The 9,003-nt window shown below is 36.3% G+C and overlaps 1 long non-coding RNA gene across 1 annotated transcript; it reads right to left on the minus strand.

The window, feature by feature from the left end:
• Window positions 1-354: 354 nt before the first annotated feature.
• LOC122518249 lies at window positions 355-854 on the minus strand. Its single transcript, XR_006304027.1, has 3 exons — window positions 718-854; window positions 542-648; window positions 355-445 (listed from the first exon to the last, which is right to left on the minus strand). It is a non-coding gene; the product is annotated as an uncharacterized LOC122518249 (long non-coding RNA).
• Window positions 855-9,003: the final 8,149 nt, after the last annotated feature.

A 9,003-nucleotide genomic window follows, 5' to 3' on the forward strand; every position in this document is an offset into this window, starting at 1 on the left:
GCTGCCACTCGCTAAAGTTGTTTAAAAAAGCTTTTTCTAATTGTGCCTTTCAACCGGTTCTACATTGCTCTGAATAGCATCTATTAATAATAATAGTTAAAACAACAAGAACATCATTTATAATTAAAAAAAAGAATGTAGGGAAGGTGTGAGAACTCTCGTTAGAATCGTTAAGCAATTCTTTTACGTAATATCGTAACTCTATTATTATTTATTATAAACATCTATTATTACTATTATTATTATTATTATTATTAATTATCGGTTCGCGTATATCATTTAGAAAAAAATGAATTCTTAAAAATCTTAATAAGAATATAATAAAAAATAAACTTGTTTATATATTCAATATTTATCGTATTCGTTTAATTTATTTTTTATTTTCATAGAAACTTCCAATTTGTTTCGTTCAAATGCTTCTCCTCGCGTTTTTTCTTCGGTAAAACTACAAATGGATTAAAATTGTTCGCATTAAAAACTTTGTAGTTTATTGGGGCGCTTTTGCAGTGAAATGATGGCTGAGATGTACCATAGGACATACCGCAACTATTCCTGTCCTTCCTCTCCCTCTTTCTTCCTCTTCAACTCGAACTTCATGTTGAATTTTCTGCTCGTTGCCCCTTTCCGTCAGCGTTATCACTGCTTTCCCTTTACAAACAGAGTTGCGAATTATTTACGCACTTGTACGGTCGCTATACCCGCAGTCTTCCGTCGTACCGTATAATAAAATTCCTTTCAAAAAGCCGCTCTTTCTTTCTTCTTCGTTCTAGCGTCGGTAACATGGTTTGTAACCGCGGTACGCCGCGCTAACGCGTATTTTCTCGCTTTGGGAAACGGGAGAAGACTGAAATAGTGAAAAGAGTGTATGACGAAGGTAGAGAAAGAGAGAGAGAGAGAGGAAGGATGGACAGAGAAGGGCAAAGATAGGAAAGGTAAAGGGGTAAAGCTTCGAGGAAACGGAGAGAGCAAAGGGACTGAGTAAGTGCAAACAGCAAATGCCACCAGGTAATGGCATGTACACCGTCGACAACCATGTTGTGTATAAGGACCAAAATCGCCGACCATGAAATCTTTCTCGAGTGTGTGTGTGTGTATGTGTGTGGGAGAGATAGAGAGAGAGAGAGAGAGAAACTGGGATGCTGTTAAAGTAGTAGTCCGTCGTAAGGGGTAGCTAATACGTGCTTATATTTGCCGTTAGCTGCCAAGGACGATATATCCGTAAGCATAAGCTAATCGTGCTGGTAGTCTTATCGAGTTGCCTCTTTGCTAAGGTCGTGAGAAACTTTGTAGAATGTCGTTGGTCCTGTGTTAATGAACCCGACTTGACTCGTTCGCGGGGAAAGCAGTGCACGAGTATCCCAGAAGAGAGCTTGCCGCTACTGGTTTGAGAGTTGAAGAGGGGTTGGAATGAGTAAAGTAGAAAGAGAGAGAGAGAGAGAGAGAGATAGAGAGGGAGAGCAAGAGAAAGCGAGAGAGGAGATGGAAAATAGACGGAGACTACCCACAGCGACAACAGGTAACAAAGTCGCTCAGCTAGCGTTGCCTGCAGCTTGAGTTTCTGCATTATGCTTCTAAGGTCAAAGGATATTTGTGACAATGGTGTTGGTTAATGACATTCTTATGGTAAGCCGGGAATCATTTGTGGCGTTGCTACCTTTATCTTTTTCTTCTTTTTTTCATCTTCTTCTTCTTCTTCTTCATTGAGAGTGCTAGTGATACGCAACGTGGCAATCTGTACTCTTTCGCTTTCTTCAGATTATTTTCAATTTTATTACTTATAATTTTCTTGATTACTCATTCATTCTTTAATGTATTTAATATTATTGAGCGATGAATTCGCTGTATCGTAAATAGTTTCGTTATCGCAAAAAATGATCATAATGATGGGAGGAAAAGGAACTCGTTACTAGATGGATAGTAGTTTAAATAGAGCGGACTTCCCGTCTACGCGAGTGAGATTAATTTTCTCTAGTTGGTGAACGGTTAAAATATCAAGCTGCGATTGACCGCGTGAGTCTGTCATCGTGATTAATTGATTATCGTTTTATGGATGATAGACGAGCTGGAATAGTATCGATAAGAAGGTGTATATCGAGGGATGGAAAGAAGGAAGAGAGGAAGGAAGGAAGGAAGAAAGGAAGGGAGGAAGAAATAGAATGTGGTGCACACACATCAATATGCTATTCAATATACTTATATGTATATAAGTATGTACAAAGTTATACGATCATGTATGTGTACATACACTCACGTATTATATACCTATAACGATATAAGAGCATAAAAAAGAAGACAGGCTCAAAGCGTTAAGTTTAACTGTGCGTTCCATTGGAGCGGAAAATTTGAAAGCCATCGGCTAAGTCGTCGTCGTCGTCGTCGTCGTTGTATCGCAAGATACACTTAGTGAACAGAGCAAATAGAGGTCATGACTTGATCGAATCGACGAGCCGATTAATAGAACGACTACTACTTTATTAACTCTTTTCTTCTTTCCTATCGTTTCTTAGGCCAGAAATAAACGAAAAAAAGAAAGGAACGATCGTACGAATGAATGACCGATGTAACTTAGACGCGAAAAAATGGGTGCGAAGCGAAAAGATAATTTCAAGTGATAAAGCTAAAGCTCAAACAGGAAGCGCAGAGAGAGAGAGAGAGTTAAGGGAGAAGTAGGCGGTAGGAACGAGAATGTAATGCCTCGCCTGCCCCGCACTTCATCTTTGTAGACGCAAAAACGTAATAAACGATCCACGCTCTCGGCGCTTCGTTCAATAATAAATCAAGCTTGATATTTACGGAAGAATTTATCCGTCGTACGACGTGGCAAAAATAATTACGCGCTACTGCTGCCGTTGCTGCGGAGACGTACAGGTTTCACGAAATGAAGTTTTACTTCGTTTTCTTTATCTCTTTCTCTCTCTCTCTCTCTCTCTTTCTCTCTCTCTCTCTCTTTCTTTCTCTCTCCTCCTCGATCTCTTTTCTTTTTTCTCTTTATTTTTTACCTTGATCCTTTTATTTTGAACGTACCTTCTACTCTCCACTACCCCGAACTCGAATTATTCTTAACGCGATACGAAGTTTGAACATCTTCCTTTTCTTCTTCATTCCTTCCTTCTTTCCTTTTCTTTCTTTTTTATTTTTTTTTCTATTTTCCTTTCTTTCTCCGGACACTCGGAATATTCGCAATTCGTTATCACGGAATAACAAAGGGCAGAACATTATGCGTCCCATTATTGAAATCTCATTCAACCGGCCTGGTGGTCGATCGACCGTTTTGAACGGCTCTCAGTGGCAAAAATAAAATGCATATTCAATTCGTAGGACGGAAGGTTGAGGAGTAGGATTCGTGACCTCCGACCGCATTCGATCGTTTCTAGGTAGGTACCTACCTACCTTTCAAGGGGGTGTTCCTTCTTACTTCCATGGTTCCATTATACCGTTACCTAGGCATCGACTATCTTCCTCTTTACCGCCTCCCCTTCTTCTCGAGTTCCCACTCTCTCTCTCTCTCTCTCTCTCTCTCTCACACACACAGTCTCAATCTCATTCCTTCGCTGGAAGTTCGACCCCGGCTATCGTGTTCCGTCCGCTAAATATTCGAATCTCCATTCGCGATACAACAGATTATTAAAATATTTAAACGAGCCCGTCGACCGGTCGTTAGGGGTGCCCGGAGTTCCCTCCTCGCAAGGTTCTCAATTAAATGCTAACGAGCGAAGAGCTCTTTCTACCTGAATACCATTCCGTTGGAAACTGCAGTAGCGACCTACCGAAAGAATGAGAGAGAAAGAGACAGAGAGATTGAGAGAGAAAGAGAGGGAGAGTACTTACGCTTCCCCTCCCTTCCTTTCCCCTTTTAACATTCTCTTTCTCTCACCAGCTCAAAGCGAGCCTCCGCACAGCGACGACATTGTTTTAACGAGACTGGGAACGTGCAATTTGTTCGTCCCGTTCGCTTGCAACCCGGCCTGTCATGGAAAGAGAGAGAGAGAGAGAATGAGTGGAAATGAGAAGAAAGAGGTGAGAGACGAGCTACCCTTTTCCGCTCTCCCTTTTACTTGTTACAAGCTGCGCTTCCCTGCTCGCAAAATCTATCTTTCTATACTTCTCTGTTTCTCTTTACTTCTCTTGTTTCTTCTTGCTTGCGCTTCCCTTGCTCGCTTGTTTGTTTCAGGGTACTTGGGATATAGGTACATTCATATTGTAACATTTTCTCTTTTTTTCTTTTTTTTTCTCTCTTTGTTTTTCACCTGTACGAGGCCTAAAAATGTTATATATTTTATTTTTATCTTTAAAATCAAGACTTTTTTAACACACGCGAAACTAAGTTAGATTTTAATTAATTATAAACATTTTAATTGTTAGTACATAAAAATTAGTTGTAAGTATGATATCGTTATTGTTAGATCGTTTCAGAATCATTGAATTCTTTCTTATTCTTTTTTTTAATGGTAGTTTTCCTATTAACTCGACTAAAGTGTCGGATGGAGGATAATAGCTTGATCTTCTCCACTCGTCGGAGACTTCTCTTAAACCCCAAAAAGTCACATTGAGTTTTCTCACATTAGCTTTCTGGTAAATCAAATTTTCACACATTCTATGTTGAACATCATTTTTCTTTTTCTTTCTCTTCTGTATTCTTTACGTAATTACTTAATTATATATTTATAATATTTAATAACGTAGTAGCGAGAAAGGATGTGCTCGCATTATCCTTCTCGCAGTGAATAATTAATCAAAAGCGACGAAAAGCTCTTTCGTTTTTGCTATCCCGTCTCAAGAACATCTCTCATCTCTCTCTTTCTCTCTCTCTTTCCCTCTCTCTTCCTCTATCTTTCCTTCCTTTCATTCTTCTTTTTTCTCTCCGCTTTTAATTTTAAGTTAAAAAAATATCCCTCACTCAGAAACACCGTTGCCCCGGAGAAAAATAAATTCTCCCTTATTTTTTTCTTTTATTTCGACTTTCGACGAGTTTCTCTCATCCGAAGTCAAGTTTCATTCTTGACCATGTACGTTTTGAACGTTCGAATTCGCCCTTGCTCTCGCCGTGGACTTATAATTACGTCATTAATCTTGTCAAAAGCGTCGAATAATAAAAGTTCACGTATGTACATAAAAGAATTCTTTTCAATTCTTTTAATTATTGTATAAATTTCTTGTACAAATATTGTTATGTGTTTCTATAAAATAATTTAAAAGCAAATGTCAAAATCTCTGAACAAAAAATTAAAAAATATAAGATTTATAGTATATTGTATACTTAGATGTTATTAACTTTCGGATATGATCGAAAAATTTATTTTATGAAGAAAAAAAATTGAAATGGAAAAACTTAAAATATGAGATTTCAAAGTTACATGAAATGAAACAATAATTGTTCCTTGTCCGATTTCTTTACTCAGTGAACTGTGATTTCGTACCCTCAGCGAATACGTGAACGCGGGATTATATCAAACAAACGACTTCTTAGAGAAAGTTTATTATCTGGTAGCAACAACAATAAAATATTAGAGATGACCAAGGTCATGTAAGGTCTCGGTGTGGTCAATTTAATAAATAACGTTACCTCTGATAAGATGTACATAATTTAGTCCTTACATACCTTGCGAACAATCTGGTCCTCAACAACAGCTTACCCGATTTTATCCAATAGAAGACTCACTCGTGATCTAATGCCAAGGCAATGTACGTTATTATATCTTATTTTCTCCTTCTAAATCTTTTGAGTCTTTTTGCAATTTCGTGAATGAATACAGATACTCATAATATTATCGTCTAGCTATTCCTTTATGCTACTCGCTGCTAGTAATTTTCTTCTGTTACTAACTCAAAATCATTATTTTCTTATCTAAGATCACCTTCGACTTAATGAAATGAATAATGGCAGGTTCATCCCATTGCTTCCAAAATTCTTCCCACATTTTTTTCTAAATTTCGTACCGCGAGAAAGAAATAGTTTTCGATTGGTCATAGGTGTCATTGGGCTGTTTTTATAGTAATGAAGGGGATGTCGTTGAAGAAGATGGTCATAAAGATGCAGAAGAGAAAGCAAAAAATCATTGACGTTTATCTTCAAAGGAATTCTTTGGCTACTGTAGGTTAGATAAATCTAGAAAATTCTTATACACTCATAAACCTAAAAATAAATTTTTTGGGATCTTTATGGCCAGCTCATAACAAAGGATTATTACGTTCTCGAAATATTCAGAAGTAACAATATTTCTTAAAACTGTATCTCTTAAGATCATAACAATAATGATAAAAAATGATAAGCACGATTTTATCGTTGGTTAATAATAACAAAATCTTTTCATTCATACATAATCCTGTTAATTTTAAATAAACGAAGGATTTAATTTTCTTAAGACGAAAATTTGAAGTGCGCGTTTTATATCTTTCACGCTGTATTTTTTTTTGTTATAATCAATCATGGCGTTGTACAGTAAGTATTCTTCCTTTATTCTCGTTCTATTTGTCAAAGTTCGGCAAGATGTAAGCACGTTCTTTTTACAATCAATTTACATCTAAATATGATTATGTAGTGTAATTTATTTTAATAAAAATAATATTTAAAATAAATATTTATAAAAATATTTATATATAGAAATAAATTTAATAATTATAGTATATATTTTCTTTTAATATTTATAATATGAAATATTTATAAGAAAATAAATTTAAAAAAATAAATCTAGATTCGTCTACTTTCGTCTAACGTCTACTTGTATTATCTATTCGTCAACACTCTTCTAAATTCGTCTACTTTCGTCCAATGTCTACTTCTATTCGTCAAAATTTGATTGTGTTCGTCTAATCACTAACGTCGACTGTGTTCGTCTAGTAACTATTTCCAAATGTGTGCGTCTAACAATTATCGTCTACTATGTTACAGCGTCAAGCGTTAGCATAGGGTTGCACCCTAACATTCTTTTGTTATTTTTCTGATTTGCCAATTATGTGGCGTGATTTTTCGCAAATCAATCGCCTACCAATAAACAAATCATTCGCACATATAAGCTCATCAATCTTCTCTTTCTCTCACATACATTCACACTCGTTCATCTCGACATTTTCACTCCATGTTAGAATAGTTTATTATTTCAAATTAAAAGCAAAATGTTGACTAGATATTTATTTAATCCATCCGCGTATTCGTTAACAAATTTCTTTATCATATGTGATATAGGTATAATAAAATCGTATATATATGTATATATTACCAAAGTGTTCACTAATATATCAAATAGAGGTAAAATGAAAATATTATCCAACATCTGGGTTTATTGGTTTAGCGTTCTGAAATAGTGAGAATATTTAAGTGTTATAGTATTTCCTTAATGCACATAATCGTCATTAACTTCAACGATGCAACTCGTTCGTGATCGTGGTGGTTAAGTTAAGTCGAAAAAGTTATTCCGAGCGCGATGGTGCCTTTTGCAGACTGATTTCGCAATCTTTGTCGTGGTTGTTACTGGATACTTTTTTCTAAGGAAAGAAAAAGAGAAAAAGAGAGAGAGAGAGAGGTGAAGGAAATCTTAGTAGAGTGTCGAGGAATAGGAAACGAAGACAAAGAAAGAAAAATATCGAGGAATGGCGGCTGAGGGTATAGGCGAAGGGGTCGGCTACACCCGAGTTAAATTTTAATTTGCAACTAGTTAAAAAGTTAGCATGGGCTCGTGGGCGCGCGGGCTAGTACTGTTCAGAGTAGTAAAAGAAGAAGAAGAAGAAGAAGAAGAAGAAGAAGAAGAGGAAGAAGAAGAAGAAGAAGAAACCAGTGCCGGCGGCGGTGGTGCGACGATAATGTAAGGAGCGAACTTTCGTTAATGTTGAGAAAGATGAAAAGGAGGGATGGGTAGATCAAGGAAGGTGGCTTATGCCGCAAGCCGTCTTCGACGTAGTTCACCTCCTACGTCATACGAAACTCTTTGGAAATTCGAGAAGTGCGAACTTGTTGGCTCGTAAATCGTCGTCTGCACGCGAAGTGAGTCCATGTTTTTCCTGGACACCCGTTAGAATGTCGTTAGCATTGTACCGACGTTCGAGACCATCTCGTCGTTATTTCCCTTTTTACCTTCGTTTTCTTCTTTTTCGTCTACTTCTTTTAATCTTTTTAATAAATGATGCGCTTTTATACATTTTTAAGAACAAAATATATTCGCTATTAAAAGTAAATATAAAAAGTATCATGAAAGTATTCACGGAAAAAAAGTACGCTATCTTTAGATGTTTCAAAAATTTATTAAAATACGCACACAGTAAGTCTGATATATATTGTTATTAGAGTATTTTAAAGCAAAGATGCATAAGATGATGCATATAAATATATACGAAGATTATTTTTTTTTTTTTCTATTTTTCTTTGCGAAAGCGAAGCAGCACATCGAGCGGCGATCGTCGCGAGTTTGCAAAATTTGCATTCGAATAATCAAGATCTCGAGGATATGTAGAAGAGTCCGTAAACGTGTCAACTATCCACGTGCATCCATTTATGCATGTACCTACGTACTGCGTTCAAAATCGATCTCGAACGGTAGAATCGTGTCCGAGTGTTTTCCCCTGTTAAAGATGTACGATGGCGTTACTTTTTAATCGATCTGAAGCACTTTCGAGAAGAGTTTTTCTCGGTATGTTCCATCGGGAATAGCATCGAAGAATAAAAATGTATCGTTCGATCGTACTAATGCCAAAAGAAAAGACAAACTGTTTTTGTTCTCTTTTCAAAATGACTATGTACATATTTATTTAAGCATACGTATTTTCACTCTCTCTCTCTCTCTCTCTCTTTCTCTTTTCTTTCTTTATTTTTTTGACATACTTGGTACAATACCAATTGCTGCATGCTATGGGATCTTTAACGAAGTTGATGTATTCAGTTTTCTCTCTTCTCTTCCTCTCTCCAAGATATAAGTAAAACTATATACGGTATTTAATTTATGGGTATTCAATTATGTTCATATTTACAAATTTTGCTATTTTTATAAATAATTCTTTTGTTACGAGTGCCGA

The sequence above is a fragment of the Polistes fuscatus genome, unplaced genomic scaffold, assembly GCF_010416935.1.
Source record: "Polistes fuscatus isolate 324 unplaced genomic scaffold, CU_Pfus_HIC Scaffold1, whole genome shotgun sequence".
Lineage (NCBI taxonomy): Eukaryota > Metazoa > Arthropoda > Insecta > Hymenoptera > Vespidae > Polistes > Polistes fuscatus.